This window comes from Puma concolor, chromosome E2 (genome assembly GCF_028749965.1).
Source record: "Puma concolor isolate L17-30 chromosome E2, mPumCon1.1.hap2, whole genome shotgun sequence".
Lineage (NCBI taxonomy): Eukaryota > Metazoa > Chordata > Mammalia > Carnivora > Felidae > Puma > Puma concolor.
In genome coordinates this window covers 44,171,044-44,192,053 of record NC_141681.1, presented here as the reverse complement: position 1 = coordinate 44,192,053, position 21,010 = coordinate 44,171,044, and the positions used below count along the sequence as shown (strand labels likewise).

The following is a 21,010-nucleotide window of genomic DNA, read 5'->3' as shown; positions in this document are numbered from 1 at the left end:
CCGCCTGCACGGAAGGGATATTGTGGAGTACGGCATCTGGGCACATTAGGGCACCCCATCCGCCCCCACCTCAGGACATTTTGCAACCCAGCCTGTGATGCTTGGGACTCACGCTTTTCCAGGACCGCCACAAAGGAGGTCTGTCTTGCTCCAGGACTGGCACCAGTCTCCTTAGGAAAGAGCCCAACCTCATACCCTCCCTCCGTCAGGTTCTCTCTTACACTGACCTAGAGCGAGCCAGACCCCCACCGCAGCAAGACGCAGCTTGCCCCAGTGCTGGGCTCTGAGCAGGCTCTGCTTCCTCTGACCCCGGGACAAATGGCCAGTGGACCCAGAGGCAGGGATGGCCACAGCTACGGCCCTGGGCCAGGTGCCGAGGGGGCTGTAGACCCCAAGCCCCGGCGGTCCCCAGGCCGCTGGCAAGGAGCATCTGCAGTCCTGAGCTGTGCCCGCAGAGTGCAGGGGCACATCTGGTCCCCAACACCTGCAACCAGGTGTGGATATCCCAAAGGGACTGCAGAAGGGACACCGGCCCTGCCTTTTTGCTCTCCGGTGCCCTTTCTTCCACTCATCCTGGCCAGTCCTTTCTCTGTCACACATTCCAGGGAGGAGTCACCAGCATCAGGCTGAACAGTGCATGGTTTGCCTCAGGAGAGGCGGTAGTTGGGAGGCACATCAAATTACGTATATTCGTTCACGGGAGCAGACGTGAACACGCCGCTCTAGGTGGGCAATTTGTTAAAGCAAGCTTCTGCCCTTCCGCAACCCATCTCCTGTCCCCTGACCAGCTGGCACCCACCCACTCGTCCAGTCCCTGTGTTCCTGCCTCACTTCTACCGATACCTCAGTTTTCACTGGCCAGTCCATCACAGATTCCCTGTCACTTCCACTGAAGCAGTCAGTGCATCCGCAAACATGACCTCCAGCCTCTTTTGGAATTGGCCGTAACCAACATGGGCTCGGCTCCCCATTTCCAGGTATTCACCTCCTGATTCCCCCGGGATCCGCTGTGAGTTAGCTCCTCCTGACGCAGGAAAATTCAGTGTGCAACACGTCCAGTCTCTACTAGTCCACTGCATTTACGACCAGGAGCCCTACCCCCAATTCTGAGCCTTTCCTTGAGCCTAGGAGCCACCCTTCAGTCACATTTGGAGGCCCTGATGGGCAGTAGCAGAGAGGCACTCTCCCCAGTGTCTGTCTTTACCAGTCGATCCATAACTGGTTTCGCAGTTACCTGCTTTCCAGCGTTCAGGACCTCAGCCACCTGGGCTTCCAAGCAAGCCTGCCTTTGCCTCTGATGAAACTGATATGGCCACAAAGCCCCTCCCAGGGTCCATGTGACATGCCCCGCCCCCCCCGCCGATAGATTTGCTAGCTCTCACCCTATGGGCAATCTGGCAGTCCCAACACAAGCTCCAGACTTAACCTCTACTGACGCACAGGCACCCAGTGGGAGCACAGCTCAGTCAGCTTCTGCACGCCTCACATGCCCACGTTCCCCCTTTGGCATCAGTCAGCCAGGCTTTGGTGGCACCTCCGGGGTTGTCTCCATTTGCACAGCTGCTGCTCCCCGTGACCTGGAGCCATCATCAGGACGCCCAACACTAGGCATGGCTCAGCTTTGGCTAACATCACTCCAGGCCCCTTTCTTTGCAAGGGACCCGCAGCTCTTTGGGTAAGGACGCTCTGGGGTCAACGTGTCCGCCACCCGCCCCAGCTCCATGTCTGAAGCGCTCAGCTTTAGGAAAGGCCTGAGGGCCACACCGGGCACCTCAAGTCTTGTTGAGGAGGCCAAGGCCTGAACATCAGAGTCCTGCTAGCCGGTAGCACCTCTGTCTCATCTGCAGAGAATAAGGCTCCCCTGGGAGACACGTTCCTTCTTGCCCCACGTCAGACCACCTGGAACCCCCAGGCACCCACACCTGTTCCTACTGGAGGAGACACCATCATTGACAACACATGTGCCTGACGACACTTCTGTTCCTACCTGTGTTCCAGGCACCCGACCACCATCTGGTGCAAACGCATCACTGCAGTAAGAGGGCAGCGCCGCACCTGCGTGTGGAGGTTCTCCTAGTCCCACCTGGAATCAGAGCACTTGGGTTCCACCTGGCCGGAGCACAGGGACACTTCCAGTGAGAGGGGCCGGGACAATAACTGTGGTGGAGAATCAGTCATCCTTCCGGCGGCCGGACAGCACCCTTGGGTCCCATATGACCACAGCAAACCAGTCACTATTGGAGAAGCCTGCACCACTGAGAAGAAACACATGTCTGGAGATACTTCTGTCCCTGCCTTCTGTCACTCCTCAGGACCGGCTGGCCAGGGCACCACATGTGTGGCTGGAGGAACTGTTGTCCATGAATACAGTCAGGGCGCCTGGGGTCCACAGGTCCACAGGACGGGGAGTGTAGTAGTGGGACAGGACAACCGTAGGGTTTGGGGACGCTTCTGTTTCCAACATCGCTCAGAGCAGCTGGCTCATGGCCAGAGCACATCTGTTGCAGTCAGATGGGACAACATCACTTTTAGGAAGACATTTGCAGTCTTGCCCTCAGTCGGAACACCTGGGCCTTCCCAGCCAGGATCCCCGCCGCCCCCCCCCCCCCGACTTCGTAGAAGCCACCACCACGGAGAAAACACCTGTGCTTCGGGCACTTTTTTACGAACTTTTGAGCAGGTCATATGTGCCTCTTCAGTGGGTCCGGCCAGGAGCAGCCTTGCTCTGGGGTATCCTTGTCACCTGCCCAGGGATTCCTTGGGGACACAAGCGTGGGGGCAGCAACCCAATCATTGTCTTCTCAGGCAAGAATAGGATCTCGGCAACCAGGAAGCAAAATCCTCCTCTCCAAATGGCAGGCAACCACTGTCCCCGCCTAATGGATTTTCTGTGCTGGGAACGGTCTCAGGCCCAACTAGTTATATCAAACAATCTTAACCTGTGTTTCATTTCCCTAGAGCAAGCAGGAGCCCCACCAGCTCAGTGTTTGTGTAGGTATCGAAGATTGTGGATTCTGCTGAGACTGGCCAGAGGTCAACACACTGCCTTGAAAGGTCCACTGTGGAGAGAAGGGAGAGATCTATGAATATCAAGCGTGCAACACTCTGGTTTTGACTGTTGGCTTGGAAGAATCCAGCTCTAGGCCAGTTTTCCTCTAGTCTCAAAACTGGCAGGACACCCACTGCTGCCTACAGCTGTCCCTCTCCTCTTACCCATTGGCTTCAACGGTCCTTACCTTCTTTCCCAGATATAATATCCTTACACATACGTCGTTCTTGTCCATTTGTCCTCCGCTTACGTATTTGGCGGCTTTAACTCAACGAGGGAGGAAGAATTGACCTGTAGAGGTGGCGATGGGTTGAGGTGGCGATGGGGTGAGTCTACAAAGCTCCGGGGCCCAGGAAACAGGGGGTGGAAGTGCCCCACTACTGACAGCATGAGCTGCCCTCCAAAGTCTGTGTGGTCAGTGTGAGGGACAGCAGCCCAGGAGAAAGCCAGGTGCAGACTGGGGAGATAGGGTGCGACTCTCTCTCTCCTCTTCCTCCTGTGTTTCTCCGAATACCTGCCCCCACTGGAGGCCACGTCACCCTCACCAAACAAACCACACTGTTCAACTTTAGTCATTTAGAAATAGTCTTGGAAGCATTTAGAATCTTGGACTCACTTAGACATGAGTCTTCCTTAAATTTTGACTCTGCCAATAATCCCCACACATTCACACTTTGCACAGTGAGCTCGGGCTTGGCGGGAAACAGGAAGACTCATGCCTGCTTTATAATTTTGTAAAATTTAAGTCGGGGGTCAACATACAGACATTGCGCTCATGCTGCTTTAAAGAATCAGAAATGGTTGTCTTTTAAGGTTAAACAACTGCATAAGTTCTATTTGGAAAACCGACAAGGCTTCCCCTCCTCTGACCCACGGAACTATCAAACTGCAAGATATACAAAGTCACTCAAGCTTGGCTCACCTTAGAGTCAGGCTGTGTGGCCACTAGACTTTACTACTGAAAACAGAATCTTTTCTAACACATTTCCAACCCACGGAAACCAGCTTAAGATGGGGGAAAGAAAAAAACGCCAGCATGTCCCTCAGTCTCTTACGTACATGTTATTAAACATTTGTTTGGTGGTGACTCTGTCCTACACATCGCGGTTGACCCTAGTGATACAGAGTTTACAGGTGTCCCTTGCTGCACAGGAATGTACAATATGGTGAGAGTCGGATGAATCAACCGAATATCACACGGGAGGGGCAGTGGTGGGGGTTTCGGAGCAGGTAGGAAGGACGTAAAACGAAGTCTGGGATGGATGGGACATCAATTACACCTCAAGAAGAAGAAGGAAGTGGCCAGGTAGACACGGATGACTATCAGGCTGGGGAAATACCACATGAAAAGTCAGGGAAGGAAGAGCAATCATGACCCAGTGCACACCAGGTAGAATGTTTTCTGCGACTACAATATAATTAAAGTAGAATCAATAATAATATGAGTAAGAATTCTCAAATATTCAGAAAGAATACAAAACACACTTTTTCATCACGAATGTGTCAAAGAAAAATAAAGAAAATTGGAAAAAAATTTTTCATTTTTTTTAATGTTTATTCATTTTTGAGAGAGAGAGAGAAAGAGACAGAGACAGAGTGCGAGCTGGGGAGGGGCAGAGAGAGAGGGAGACACAGAATCTGAAGCAGACTCCAGGCTCTAAGCTGGCAGCACAGAGCCCAGCATGGGGCTGGGACTCAGGACCATGAGATCATGACCTGAGCCGAAGTTGGACACTTAACCCACTGAGCCACCCAGGTGCCCCAGGAAATATTTTAAACTGAATGATAATTAAAGGAGACCAAATAAAACTGTGTGAAATAAATAACACAGCTAAGCAGAATGCTTCAGAGAATTTTGCAGCTTTAAGTGTCTATATTAAAAAACAAGAATAATCAAAAACAATGGTTCAAGATTCCGTCCTAAGAGCAGCTAGCGTATATTAAACCCAAACGAAGTGGAAATGAAGAAATAATAAAACTAAGAGTAGAAATAGAGATTACACAGCCCTGAAAACTAAGCTAAAGGAGGAATTTTTAAAAGGTTGACGAAAATTTATAAACACCTACTTAGACTGCAAAAGAAATCAGAAAATTCAAATTAGCAATACTACCAATATAAAAGGGGGTCTGACTGGCCATCTGCAAGACAGGAAAATGACAACAAGAGATGATAAACACCTTTCAAGGAAGAAATTTCCACCTCCAAGGGTTTTCTTTCCCCCCGGATGAACTCTATACAACCTAAAATGACATTATTTTACCAATGTGACACAAATCCTTTCAGAAAGGAGAGAAGGAAAGTTTGCTAAGTCATTCTAGGTCCAAATCGCAAAAGAGAAGAAAATTACAGGGGCACCTGAGTGGCTCAGTCCATTAAGCATCAGACAGCTGATGTGGGCCCAGGTCATGATGCCACAGTCGTGGGATACAGCCCCGCATCAAATTCTGTGCCAATAGTGCACAGCCTGCTTGGGATTCTCTCTCTGCCCCTCCCCAGTTGCACTCTCTCTCTCTCTCTCTCTCTCTCAGATTAAATCTATAAACTCAAAAAAAAAAAAAAAAAAAGAAGGAAAAGTGCCTTTAGGCATAGAACACATGATTGCCCATGTAGAAAATCCAAAGACACGTACAAAGAAACTATCAAGAAGCACGCAATGAATTGAGCAATGAATTGAGCAATGAATTGAGTTTCCAGTATAAAGGCCGATACACAACAGGCAATTGTTTTGTCTGTGTACCAGCCAAGACCACCACGTGTTTACGGCCCATTGCACAATATATGTGTATATGCACACATCACACTTGTCACTGGGAAATATTGGTAAGTTGTCATTTTCAGTCAGAACCCTGACAGCCGGTCTACGGAATTACTGTAAGTGATGTGGGTGCCCTTGGGTAAGGCTTGAGACCCTGCACCCACCTGCCGTGTATATCGCCTGTCCTTGCACCCGCGGGGCCATTCACAGACAGCTGTGTGGTCGGCGGTGCGTCTTCATTGGAAAGAAAAGCCTGACGGTGCCGTGCTGACAGCTGTTGCTCTCTGCAAAGGTAAAAGTAAGAAAGAGAAATACCAGGCGTGCAGATTGAAAGGGAAGGAAAACTAGCTCTATTCATAAAATCATGATTCATAGGAAACATTATATATTGTAGAAAATCTTAAGGAAACTACAGAGAAACTACCAGAAGTGAGGTGATTTTCGCAAGGTCCCAGGCCACAAGATCATAGAGAGTATTTCCTGAAAACCACCAATGGACTATTGAAAAATGAAATTCACAAATCCCATCGAGTACTTACAAACAAATTGGCAAAAGCCGTGGAAGATCTACAGTCCCAAAACCATAGAGCAGTGGCTTCAAACTTTCTGGAAAAAAGCCTGATAATACATATATATTATAGCTTTGTGGATGACAGATCTCTGTCACATATTTCTCTCTCTCTCTCTCTCTCTCTCTCTCTCTGTGTGTGTGTGTGTGTGTGTGTGGGTGGGTGTGCGCATGCAGGGGTGTTACAACTAAAGTTGCCAGCACGGTTCTTAGCTCTGGGGTCTTACAAACACAGGCCATGTGTGGAATCTAGCCCACAGGCCTCAGTGTTATCCTAGGTACCAAATATTGCCGAGAGAAAATTCCAAAGCCCTGAATAGATGGAGATACAGAGCATCTTTGCCGCCTGGATAAGTTAGCGTCAGTAAACTGCCGAGTCGGACTAGGATTCCGAAGCCTGGTCTATGGACTGATTCTAAGAACTGTCGGTGCCTTCCGGGCAGGAGTTCCCGGGGTAGGGGACCCTGGGCCCCTCCCCCTCCCCCATGCGCACCCCTGTCCCTGCACCTGGGAGAAGACGCCTCACTGACAGCCGCGGGGTTTGCTGCGCGACTCAGTTCCGGGAGCAATCTGCCACCGAGATGTTCTGACCACGCGTGGCCCCGCCCTCATCTTCTGAGAGACGGAGGCCCGGTGTGCCCAAGGCGCACTTGCAAGTACCCCCGAGTTGGCCCTCCGGGGCGCTCATCCATCACTCGTGTGCCCCGGCGCCGAGCGCCCTAAGGACCATCGAAACAGAACACAACGAAGTCATTCGTGACGTGCGCGTGACGAGGACTCGCCAGGATCTGATGGTTCCAGGTGTGCCAGGCAGCCCGGGTCAAGCCCTGGCAGGGCCGCCACCACCTGGGCGAGCCGAGGCAAGTTCTGGGCCTTGAAGACCGTGTGCCCACATGCGTAGAGCTAAGTGAAGAGGCCCTGCCCTCCGGGACCGGCTGACGTGGGGGCGGCGGGCGGGCAGGTCGGGGCACCTGGGTGCCACCTCAGGATCCCGGCGGCGCAGCTGCGGGTGCCGCGGGCTCAGCTTCCCCGGGCGGCCGCGCCGCCGCCGGCTCCGGGATGCCGGGCCACCCCGTGAAGCATCTGGAGGTGGCTGTCCCGGGCCCTGGGCCACCCGCACGCGGCGGCGGGGCGCCGGCCTAACTGCTGTCCTCCGCGGCGGCGCTTGGAGAGACGCGCCCGGGGGCTCTGGCGCCCGGGGCGCTCTGTCCCGTGTCACTCAGCACCTGGACGCTGGCCCCGCTGCCGCCTGCCCGGCGACCTGGGGCTCTCCCTCCCGGGGCCAGCTCCCCCACGTCCCCGCATCCGGCCGAACCTGGCTGGCCCCGCCGCTGAGCCCGGTCCCCCATCGGAGGGTCCCGGCTGCCGGGACTCGCGTGCGACAGGCGCCGCCCTCGGGGATCCAAGGGAAAGGGCGGAGGACCCAGGGCGCTGAGGCGGCGGTTGTGCGCCCACGCCGCGGTCGTGGCCGGTCCCACCGAGCGAGGCGACGCCTGGTCCCTCCAACTGCAGCCCGGTGCGCGCGGCCAGAGGCTAGCGAGTCCCGCGGGGCCAGACCGTTGGCCTTTTTGCCCTCGTCGACTTTTCTGGAGCCCGTGCGTGGCCCGCTGCGCGCCCGTTCTCTGTCACCCGGCCCGGTGGCCCTCGCGAGCCTGGGGCGAAGGGCGCGCTGGCCGCCGAGGGGTCGCAAGCTAGGACACCCCGCTGACTTTTCTACAGAGTCCAGGGATTCGCCCGCAAGCGGACGGCTCTTCGTGACACCTTGTGCAGGCAGCTCCCCCGCCCGCCGGTGCCCCCCAGTGTCCCCATGGATCCTGGGTCACCCCTACCCCGCCCCTCACCTCGGATGCTTGCAGCCTCCTGGGCCTGCACCCCTCGCTGTTGGGTCGCCCCCCAGAGGCCGTATCTGACCCCGCGGCCCCGCGGCTCCCCTCGGGGTCCCTGCTCGGTGAGCAGGCGGGACTCCCAGAGAGAAGCCACTGTGTCTGCTGGCACCTCCAGTGTGTTCGCCGCTCAGGAAGGATAAAGATCCTTCCCCAAGGGCGCAAATACTCTCCTCGGCCAGCCCTCCTGCCCCACCGGGGGAGAGGAACTTCTATGAAGCTCTGCTGTCCCAGTCACTCTCCCAGACCCTCGTCCAAAGGAGGCTGACCTGAGAGACACATGGAAGGGCGAGGACGAGGATGAAAAGTGGCAGTGGCAGTGGCAGTGGCAGGATGATGAGAGAGGGGCCACACCAGAGCTGGAGTGCATCCCATCCACGTCTAAGTCCTTGGAGACCACATCTTTCTGGTGAACTCCTGGCTTTAGGGAAACCTCCATTTCTTTTTTTTTTTTTTTTTTTCCAACGTTTATTTATTTTTGGGACAGAGAGAGACAGAGCATGAACGGGCGAGGGGCAGAGAGAGAGGGAGACACAGAATCGGAAACAGGCTCCAGGCTCTGAGCCATCAGCCCAGAGCCCGACGCGGGGCTCGAACTCACGGACCGCGAGATCGTGACCTGGCTGAAGTCGGACGCTTAACCGACTGCGCCACCCAGGCGCCCCGGGAAAACTCCATTTCTAAGAATACTCTGTGGTAAGGGTAGATGAATTCCAGACCATGGGTCAGGTATATGTGTCATCTCCGGACCCTCCAAAAGCTCATCACATGTCCGGAGATGACAGCCAAGGAAGAATTCTAGAAGACACCTTTGGTGCAAAAAGGTGATTGTATTAAAGCACAGGACCGGGCCCGTGTTGGCAGGAAGGGCTGCAGTGGGATTGTGTAGAAAGGCTGGTTATATACCATGGACTTGAGGGAGGTAAAGTCAAAAGGGAAGTTTCCAAGGACTTTCATATGCTAAAGACTCAGAGATCAGTGCAGGCCTGCTGTTGCCAAGCTAAGGTTGTTTTTCCTCTAGCAAAGCATTAACATCAAGTAGGTAGGGAGTCCCTGGAGAAATGTTTTCCTCTGCCAGCCTCAAGTATTTGTCAATGGGCCCCAGGTTATAAGGAAATTCAACACTGTCTGCCATTCCCTTCTTGCCTTTGTTCCCTACATCACTCTGGAGGGGAGGGTGAGGTTGGGGCTCCAGGAAACTGAGTCTATAGGGCTCTGGAGATCTGCTGGCTGGCCGTTGATAAGATTGCCTTTTTCTTGTAATTTACTAAGATATGTGTAAACTAATGAAGACACCCCCCCCCCCCCACCCGTCCTGCAGGACTGTGATCTCTATCAGTTAAGCATTTGTTTTCTTTCCTTTCCTTTGGTCTTGGGCAGCCAGGAGTGACTAAGGGATATCACACAGATCCCACCTTCGGGGGTGGGGTGTGCGAGCTTGTATGTTGCCCTCATCCTGCCTTATGCTCCCCCATCTCATATATATTCTCATATATATATATATATATATATATATATATATATATATATATATTCCTTTTTAGACAAATTACAAGAACAATAGATTCACATTCTTTTTAAAATTTTACCTTTCATTTTATATGTATAATGTCTTTAAATGCTCTTAAAAACATTTTCAATATTCCACCATTCTCATTTCACTTTTTTAATTTTTTTTAACGTTTATTTATTTTTGAGACAGAGAGAGACAGAGCATGAACAGGGGAGGGTCAGAGAGAGGGAGACACAGAATCTGAAACAGGCTCTGGGCTCTGAGCTGTCAGCACAGAGCCCGATGCAGGACTTGAACTCACGGACTGAGAGATCATGACCTGAGCCGAAGTCGGACGCCCAACCGACTGAGCCACCCAGGCGCCCCTCTCATTTCACTTTTCAGTGGCTTTCTTTTTTTGCTGAGTTAGATTACATTCTCGGGCTGTATTTAGGAAGTGACCATCATTGTCATGAAGATGCTTTCCTTGCTGGTAGTAATGATGTGAAATGTTCAGGTCCTAGGCAAACGGTCAACAAAGAATTCTTGCAGGGTTTTCGGTGCAAAAAGGGAGGTTTTAGGAAAGCACAGGGACAGGACCGTTGGGCAGAAAGAGCTGCACTGGGTTGTGTGAAGTGGCCCATTATATACTTTCAAGTCGCGAGGGGGTTAGGGATAGCAGAAGTGTAACGAATTTGGAAGGAAAGTTTCCAGGTGCTCACTGGTGTTAGGAAAAGGTCGTTTATTACTTTCTAGAAACACTTCAGTCATGAGATACTTCAGATGTATGTCAGTGGACCATATGCTTGGAGGATGATTGCTAACATACATCTGGGGGAGGGTGGGTAGAGATAAAGGAAGTTTCCAAGGGAATTTGTATTATGTTAAAAGAGACTTACAGGATCCAGGAGGTTGGACTAATGTTAAGCTAAGATTGCTTTTTGCCCTTAGCAAACTATTAACATCCAGGCAGCTGAGTTCCTAGAAGGTCACTGTCTGTCGTCTCAAGGACTCGTCAATGGGCTGTAAGTTGTAAGACTGTTCAATTGTTTTTCTTCTGCCTTTGTTTTCCACATCAGTAAATGTGGCCTGGAAGCTGGAAACAGGAGGAGGAAGAGGTGCTTCGTGAGCGTCCCCTGGGCCCTGGGCAGGGCTTCCCAATCCCCTCAGAGGAGCAACCACAGCCCCCTGACAGACCCCCTTCTCTCCTGTTCCTCAGAGTTAGTTTGCCTTTGGCACAACGGAACAATGGCCAAGGTACACAGAACATTAGACCTGCTTTCTTCAAACTTAAAACATGGTGAAGGCAGATCATTCCAGGTAGAGTCCACATTAAAAAAAATTTTTTTTTGTTTATTTGTTTTTGAGACAGAGAGACAGAGCATGAACGGGGGCGGGTCAGAGAGAGGGAGACACAGAATCTGAAGCTGGCTCCAGCCTCCGAGCTGTCAGCACAGAGCCCCACGCGGGGCTCAGTCACACTGATTGTGAGATCATGATCTGAGCCTAAGTCAGATGCTTAACCGACTGAGCCACCCAGGCGCACCGGTAGAGTCTACATTGTTAACAATAGATGGCTTTCAACGGGAGATGGTCACACTTTACAAAAGCAACCAATGTTTTGGCTAAAGCCCAACATGAGAAATGAGAAGGGATAGAGCCACAACCCTGTTCCTTTGCAGCTGAGTTGCGAGGTCAGAGGTGGGCATGACGCCTCTGGGGGTAGACAGGGCTTGAAAGGTCTGAGAGGCCAGCTCTGGGAACCCCCTCCACTCTGAAGATGTGGCTGAAGGACAGAGGGAGGAAGGGGACAGGAAGGCCTGAGAGCAGGATTTCCTTCTGCTGCCACAGGGTCTGAAGCTCCACTAGCCCCACAGGGACACTGCAAGTTTGCATTAGGGACTGTAATAGGTCAGCTTATGAGATATCAGAAAGCTTGTTGTATATAAGTTCGGCTTAAACTCACCTTTCATGAAAAATTGAGATAAAAGCTTATGTGGTTCCCTATTAGGGTTATCGGAAATTACTAACAGCCCTATCTCCCCTATTTCCCTTCTGTAACTTCGCCTGCTTGCTAAATAGATAACTTAGGTTGCAAAACGCTCCCCCACCCCTTCTACCAAGATCTGGCCTAGGCACGACCAACATGTAAAAAGTCACAAACTCACTGCCCCACCGTATCTTAGGGGTCTAACTATGACCTCTGTAAGTTTAGAAGGACCCCCGAGTATGAGATCCTGAACCAGTGTTCGTTTTGGGCTTTCACAGAAGTGCTGTTCCTGTTCCCTAAATATTAGTTCTGCTTAAAACCACATTTGCTGAGTTACTGTGAAATAAAACTTCCTCTTAACTGCTTGTTTGAGCTTCTGTAAACCTGCTCGGCATAATCACCCTTCCCCATTTTCAGGCACGGCATCCTGTTCGAACTAGATAGAAGACTAATATTGTAAACTACATGATTCAGCATTCAACTAGCTAGAGTCATCAAGTTATATTTTAAAATTCTTCAGGACTGTGTGATTGGTGCCCGCCTTATATTTTAAAAACCTACAACATTGTGTGATTGGTGCCCACCCTTTCAAACTGCCACCCTTCGCAACCCGATTAGCCGATACAGGCTTTATAAGACATTCCCAAAGCTTGTTCGAGGCCAGACTTTCAGGACCTGTTGTATTTCCCTGTCTGTCCTGGCCATAATAAACTTGTTTTGATCCTGTTTTTGCTGTCCGGAGTTCATAAGTGATCGTGACCTACAACAGGGACAAAATACGTTCCCGAATGTTCTTATGGAAAATTGGTTACTCAGCAGTGGCACAGAAAGACATACAATTTAGAATTAGAGTTTAAAAGCAAGAAAGATAAAGATAAAAAATAAAAATAATAATAATAATAATAATATTAAAAAAATAAAAAATAAAGGCAAGAAAGAGCCACTAACATTAGGAAAACTGAACAACCACAGAAGAGAAATAAAGATTGCTAGTGGTGACTTCCCTCCGTGTTTTGCGTGTGAAAAGGAAAAAGCAGGTCAGGGAAATGCAGGATTCCAGGCTCTGGATGAAGGACAGTGAAATCCCTTCTAAATAAGAGAGGTTTCCGTGACAATTGTCATCTAAAAGTACATATGTTTTCAGAAAATAGGGAACTGGCAAGTCCCCAAAAGTTACTAAATTGCTACCTTGAGTGTGGGGCAAGGCAAGCAGGGAAGGGTTGGGGGAAGCCAGGAGAGACCTGCTTTGCTCCACTGGACAGACAGCAGCGCTGTGGAATGAAGAAACCAAACGTGAGGAAAGGGGACCTTGGTGTGGCTTCGTGGTGCCCTCCCATCTGTACCCTAAAGGGACTCTTCAACTTCACAGGTTGTTTTCAGCTTCTGAAATGAGGTGATAATTTGGCTTAAAGCCGAAGACTTTTACCTACTGCTCAGAGAAAATATTCGCACATCATATATTTGAAAAGGGTTAATATCCAAAATATATAAGGAACTCTTACAACTCAATAGCAAAACAAACAAACAAACAATCCAAATAAAAAATAGGCAGAGGATCTGAATAGACGTTTTTCCAAAGAAGACATACAGATGGCCAACAGACACATGAAAAGCTGCTCAACATTACTCAGTATCAGGGAAATGCAAATCAAAACACAATGAGATATCACCTCACATCTGTCAGAATGGCTGTTATGAAAAGGACAAGAAATAACAAATGTTGACCAGGCTCTGCAGAAAAGAGAACGCTTGGGCATTGTTGGTGGGTATTTACCTCCAACAGGTATAGCCAGTAAGGAAAACCATATGGAGATTTCTCAAAATATTGAAAACAGAACTATCATATGATTTGGCAATTCCACTTCTAGGTATTTACCGAAGAAAATGAAAACACTAACTCCAAAAGACAGCTCTACCCCGCTTCATTGCAGTATCATTTACAATAGCCAAGATTTGGAAACAACTTAAGTGTTCATCCATAGATGAATGGATAAAGATTTGGTATATCTATACACACACACACACACACACACACACACACACACACACACGACTATGCCTCAGCCATTAAAAGGAATGAAATCTTGCCATTTGCAACAACAGGGATGGACCTTGAGGGCATGATGCTAAATTAAATTAAGTCAGACAGAAAGGTAAATACTGTATGATATCACGTACATCAGGAATCTAAAAAACAAAGCAAACACCAACAACAAATCAAACTCACAGAGACCGAGAACACATTGGTGATTGCCACAGGGGGAATTGGAGGGTGTGCAAAACCGGTTAAAGGGGTCAAAAACTATAAACATCCAGTTAGAAATTATTCATGGGGATATAATGTACAGCATATGACTATAATTTGTATTGTATTGCATATTTGAAAGTTGCTAAAAGAGTAGATCTTAAAAATCTTCACCCCAAGAAAAAAATGAAAAAAAATTTTTTGTAACTATGTATGGTGAGGGATGTTGACCAACCTTATTGTGGTGATCTGTGTGTCTAAGGCTTCCTACCTTGTTCTGGTAAAGATCTCATCTCTGATCCTTTGTCAGGACAGACTCAGACCACCCACCTCCTCCATCCTGAGGGGTGGTGGTATCACACAGTGAGTAGCTAGAGGTGGTGGAAACCCTGGGAATTTGTGTCTGAATCCAAGAATCAGGCCAGCCTAAACGTGTGTGCATTCGGTGGTTGCAGGAGGGGTGGGGAGGGGATGGTATTAGGCCTACGTTAGGAGACGTGGTTCTAGGCCTCCATCAGGTAGGAAAAGCAGAGTCATACCTTTTGTGCTAAAACTGGTTTAATGAAGAATACCATGCCAGAAGGAAGGAAGACTCAGGCTAGCTGAGCATTACCTCTCTCTGAGCCCTTCCTAGAAGTTCTGCTCATCAGTCTTTCAGTTGGTAATTCATCTCTAAGACCTTAAATCTTCTCCACTTTATGATTTTGGACAAGTTAAGTTTTTGTGGTTTAAAATAATACGTTAGCTGCTGATTCCACAGGTACTCGGGGGAGAGGACCTTGGAGGGTTTGTGGTAAAGCAGATACTCTTTCCGGTGGCTCTCACCATGCCTCGCAGCTTTGATGTGGTTGGCTTGGTCGGCCATTTGTGCCTCGTGGCAGGCCTTGCTGAGCCTGTAAACCTCTGGCACTGACCCCCCAAAAAGGCCCCTGTGTAATGAAAGTCCCCCTCATCTTCAGGAACATGGGCTTGTGACTGAGGCCAACGTTCATAGGGGAAGTGGGTCCGACTGAGCCCACGGTAGCCAGGATGCAGGGTGCGGAACAAGGAGGAGAGGATCTCCACACCCGTGTGGTCGCTGAACTTCATGTCCGCATCCACACACACAAGGTAATCCGCTTCCTGGTGGAAGCGTTGCTGGGGAAAATTGATGTGCGGTGCATGGAGATGTCCTCCCAGTGGGCATGGCTCTGGACCTTGAGGATGATTGTCTGCCTTCCTTTTTGGATGTTAATATGAGGAACGTGGTCTGGCCGGTCAGTGAAGACGTAGTCGTTCACCCTGTGTCCCGCCATGAAGTACATCTCTGCAGTTCCAGCAATATCTTCAGGTGGGTTTTGGGTCTTTTAGCAGGAAACGTGATGAATCCAATGGTGGCATTCTGGAGCTGGACCTGCTCATTCAGGATGTCAGTTTTGAAAGTCCCCTCCCAGAGGATGGGAGCCAGCCGAGGGGTCATGACAAGGACGTCCTTCCTAGAGGGTGTTAGCACCTGTGGCTGTTGATACACCATCCTTGGTAATTTTACACTTTTCAGACCATTGTGGTCTCTAACACCCATGCTTGGATCAACCTGGACGCTTTCCAGCTTCTGGCTTCTTGGGTTCAGGTAACCCTTAGACCTGAAGATAATGATGATAAGAGCTAGGAGAAGAAGAAAGGTCACTCGATGAAGTGAACGGCATTTCTGTGTTGCAGCCAGTATGTGCATTAGCTGGGCCATGTCTGCATGACCCAAGGATGCACCTCTTGTCTCCTCCAAGATACAAGGGTACTTGTGTCTCCTAACTTTCTCCTCTCGGTGGTTGAGGCACGTTGGAGCTGATCGCCCGACCCTAAAGCACCCACACTCCCACTTCCTGCTCACTACTCCAGCAACCCAGGTTCCCCTGGGGCCTGAACCGGTGCAAGTGAGTACCTGAGCACAGGGATGTCCTGGATGCCCTTGGAGAAAGGAAGGATCCGAGGAGACCCTAATAAATTTAGGTTCCTTCTGAAGTGCTGTCAAAGAAACCAGGTGTCAGGACTTAGCCAACAGACAGCTAGAACTTAAGGACGAGCAGGAAGAAGACAAGTCAGGGCCCCCGAAACAGATTCAGGGGACTGGCTCAAGGTAGACCACTGAGCAGGTAAAGGCCAGAGACTGTGACGAAAGCAAGGCAGGGCAGTAGTCACCAGTGATGCCCTGGTCAGGACTTATGGTGTGGCCCTCCCTTGTTAACAGCTGAGAGCTAAGCACCGAGTTTCCTGAAAAAATCCTCAAGGTCAAGATCAGACTGTTTTCAAGATCATATCCATACAGCTAACATGGGCAATTGTTCGGAGGCCTGATTTGGAAGCCATGGTGGAGGGAACAGAAAACCTACAGATTAGAAATGCTTTCCTTCATTCTCTTAATAATTACTTAAAATCCACTAGCATTTGCTTTTTATGCTACAGGCCTCACACCGTTGTTAGGATTAGGCTGCTGAGCTTAATGTGCATTATCTTGTTCAATCCTTACAATAAGCTTGGGGGATGGGTGCTATGTTACCCACGTTGTACAGGTGGGTGACTGGCCCACAAGTACATGGCTGGCGGGTAAGTGCTGAAGCTGCCTTAGCAGCCCGATTTGAGAATATTCTGTATTCTGTCCCTTCGTCTCACTTGTGTCTTCAAGGTTTCCCTTATTGGGTTCTTTCTAAAGTCAGGTTCTTTGGTTTTCTCGCTGAGCCTTCACATGTCAGCTGTTCCTCAGACAGAGGCCTCAAGACACGACCCTTTGTTGACGCAGGGCTTATCCTATTGCCACTTCATACACCTCCTCCGCTGATGTCCTGGGAAACTCCAAACATGTGCCTCCTAGAAAATGAAGCCTCAGACACAGACTTCTGATGCCACACTGGGGAGCCAACAGCAGGTGAAAAAAGGGCCCCTTGGTGGAGAAGGAGCACCTGCCACCTGCACCACGAAGTGGGCTGGTGCTCTCACGACACCTTGCTCTCTCTGTGACACCTTGCTCCTGCTTTCATGCAGAAGTGCTGGCTGGAGATGGGGGTTTTCAGGGGTTAAAAAGTCTTCTTAGAACAGTTCTTATTGTGCTGGAAGAGGGAGGGAAGAGTGTTCTGAGTGTCTTTTACTGCAGTCATCTTCTCTTTGTGGTGTGGATCATGACATTTGCCTGGCTGTGCATAAGAATGACAGTGTACCACCAGCCTCACGACCCTTCTGCCACAGCACTTCAGGGGGTCCAGCATAGCATTAGTGGCCCAGCGTAATTTTTTCCAACATCTCTGACCTGCTCACAGTTCCCCAGCAGGACTGCCTCCTTGGAGATAACCTGCCTGGGTCCCACTAACACCACAGAGAACAAGCATAGCCCATAACAGGCAGAGAGTCCATGCAGATGACTGCAGTGAAAGGAAAAGTGACTCAGACACAACAGCAGGGCATAATCAACACCCAAAGGATACTCTCCTGATGTGCCAGGTCTGGGTGGACAAGGGATACTGCACTGCAAGGTGCTCTAGGACCTCTTCTTCATAAAATCACAATCTTCGATAGCAGAAGACATCGCTAACTTTCTTAACACAGAGAAAGAGACACACAGAGGCAGACAAAATAAGGAGACAGAGAAATTTACCCCAAATGAAATAACAGGATAAGGCCACAGCCAGAGATCTAAGTGAAACAGATATAAGTAACATGCCTGATAGAGAATTTAAAGCAATGATCATAGGATACTCATGGACTTGAGAAAAGAATGGAAGGCATGAGTGAGATCCTTAACACAGAGAAGGAATAACACAGAAGAGATAAAGGGCACAATTAAACAAAATGAGAAACATAGTTGATGGAATGAACAGCTGGATGGAAGAAGTGGAGGAATGAATTAGTGACCTAGAGATAGAGTAATGGAATGGAATGAAGCTGAACAAAAAAGAGAAAAGGCTTATGTAGAATGAGAATAGACTTAGGGAACTCAGTAACTCCATTACACAATAACATTCATGTTGTAGGAATCCCAGAGGAAGAGAGAGAAAAGGGGCAGAAATTTTATTTGAAGAAATAATAGCGGCAAACTTTTCTAATCTTGTTAAGGAAACAGTACACCAGATCCAGGAGGCACAGAGAACCCCCAACAAAATTGACAAGAACAAACACACACCAAGACATATTGCAATTAAACTTGCAAAATACAGTGATGAAGAAAACATTTTTAGAGGAGCAAGACAAAAGAAGTCATTAACTTACAAGGGAAAACCAATAAGGCTAGCAGAAGGTTTTTCAGCAGAAATTTGGTAAGCCAGAAGGGAATGGCATGATATATTCAAAGTGCTGAATGGGAAAAATCTGTAGCCAAGAATACTTTATCCAGCAAGACTATCATTCAGAATATAAAGAGAGATTAAGATTTTCCTAGGCAAACAACAACTAAAGGAGTCATAACCACTAAACCAGCGCTTCAAGAAATATTATAAGGGACACTTTGAGGGGAAAGGAGAGACCAAAAGTGACAGTATGAAGGTAGGAAACACAAAAGCAGTATAAATGAATATTTCTGTAAAAAATCAGTAAAGGAACTCACCAAAAAAAGAACATAGAGTATAATAACATACATCTAAAACATGGGGAGGAGAGGAGAAAAGAATGGGTTCAAACTTAAATGACCATCAACTTCATATAGACTGCTATATGCAGAAGAGTTATATACAAATTTAATGGTAATCATATATCAAAAACCACTAATAAATATGCAAAGAATAAAGAGAAAGAAATCCAAATATATGACTAAAGAAAATCAGCAAAACATGAAAGAGAGACAAGAAAGGATCAGACAAAATCTTCAGAAACAACCACAAAACATGTAATAAAATGGAAATAAATACATATACTATCAATAATTACTTTGAATATAATTGGACTAAAAATTCCAATCAAAAGAAGGGTGACAAAATGGATAAAAAAAAACGAGACCCATCTATATTCTGCCCACAAGAGACCCATCTTAGACCTAAACACACCTGCAGATTGAAGGTAAGAGGACGGAGAAACATCCGTCATGCAAATGGATGTCAAAAGAAAGCTGGCGTAGCAATACTTACTTTGAACAAAATAGACTTTAAAACAGAGACTGTAACAAGAGCCAAAGAAGGACTCCATATAATATTAAAGGGGACAATCCAGTGAGAAGATATAACAATTGTAAATATGTATTCACTCAACATAGGGGCATCCAAATACATCAAGCAGTTAATAACAAACATAAAGGAACTAATCAATAACAGTATAAGAATGATAGGGGACTTTAACACCCTACTTACATCAATGGACGGATCATCTAAACAAAAATCAACAAGGAAACAATGGCACTGAATGACCCACTGGACCAGATCGATTTAACAGATATATTCAGAGCATTCCACCCTAAAACAGCAGAATACACATTCTTTTCAAGTGCACGTGGAACATTCTCTAGAACAGATCATATATTAGGCCACAAAACAAACCTTAGCAAATTCAAGATAGAATTCATACTATGCATCTTTCCTGACCACAATGCTATGAAGTTAACCACAAGAAAAAAAAAATCTGGAAAGACCACAAATACATGCAGGTTAAATAACTTGTTACTAAAAAATGAATGGGTCAACCAGGAAATCAAAGAGGAAATTAAAAAGTACATGGAAACAGAGGCACCTGGGTGGCTCAGCCAGTTAAGCGTCTGACTTCAGCTCAGGTCATGATCTCATAGTCCGTGAGTTCGAGCCCCGCATCAGGCTCTGTGCTGACAGCTCAGAGCCTGGAGTGTGCTTCGGATTCTGTGTCTCCCTCTCTCTCTGCCCTTCCCCTGCTCACACTCTGTCTCTCTGTCAAGAATAAATAAACATTAAAAAAAAAAAGTTTTTAAAAAAAGTACATGGAAACAAAAGAAATGAAAACACAATGGTCCAAAATCTTTAGGATGCAGAAAAAGTGGATACCATCTACCTTAAGCAAGAAGCAAAAAATATCTCAAAATAAACAACCTAACGTTGCACCTTAAGCAATACCGGCCTACCTTAAGCAAGAAGCAAAAAATATCTCAAAATAAACAACCTAACGTTGCACCAAAAGGAGCTAGAAAAAGAACAACAAACAAACCCTAAAGTCAGCAGAAGGAAGGAAATAATAAAGATCAGAGCAGAAATAAATTATATAGAAATGAAAATAACAATAGAACAGATCAATGAGGGGCGCCTGGGTGGCTCAGTCAGTTGAGCGTCCGACTGCGGCTCAGGTCATGATCTCGCAGTTTGTGAGCTCGAGCCCCACGTTGGGCTCTGTGCTGACAACTCAGAGCCTGGAGCCTGCTTCGGATTCTGTGTCTCCCTCTCTGCCCCTCCCCGCTCATGCTCTGTCTCTCTCTCTCTCTTGCTCTCTCTCTGTCAAAAATAAATAAACGTTAAAAAAAATTTTTTTTTTAATTAAAAAAAAACCAGATCAATGAAACCAGGAGCTGATTTGGTTATTTAAAAAAATGAATAAAAATGATAACCCCCTTCCTAGATTTATTAAAAAGAAAAGAGAAAGAACCCAGATAAATAAAATCACAAATGAGAGAGGAGAAATAACAACCAACACCACAGAAATACAATTATAAGAGAATATTATACAAAACTATATGCCAACAAATTGGACAACCTGGAAGAAATGGATAAATTCCTAGAAACATATAAACATCCAAAACTGAAACAGGAAGAAAACCTGAACAGACCAATAACCGGGAAAGAAACTGAACCAGCAATCAAAAACCTCCCAGCAAACAAAAGTCCAGGACCAGATGGCTTCACAGGCGTATTTTATCAAACATTTGAAGAAGAGTTAATACCTGTTCTTCTCAAACCATTCCAAAAAATAGAAGAGGAAGGAGAACTTCCAAATTCATTCTATGATGCCAGCATTACCCTGATTCCAAGACCAGACAGATACGGACTCCACTTGTAAAAGAGAACTGCAGGCCAATATTCCTGATGGACATGGATGCAAAAATTCTCAATTCAAACAC

The 21,010-nt window shown here is 47.9% G+C and overlaps 1 long non-coding RNA gene and 1 pseudogene across 1 annotated transcript in view; both read right to left on the bottom strand.

Annotated features, from left to right (window-relative positions):
• Window positions 1-2,648: 2,648 nt before the first annotated feature.
• The window catches only part of LOC147573527 (uncharacterized), a 45,656-nt gene continuing 27,294 nt past the window's right edge, over window positions 2,649-21,010 (bottom strand). The window contains exon 4 of the long non-coding RNA XR_015245161.1: window positions 2,649-3,059. This is a non-coding gene — a long non-coding RNA (uncharacterized LOC147573527). The remainder of the gene's footprint in view (window positions 3,060-21,010) is intronic.
• On the bottom strand, window positions 14,155-15,706 carry LOC147573528 (histo-blood group ABO system transferase pseudogene; annotated as a pseudogene).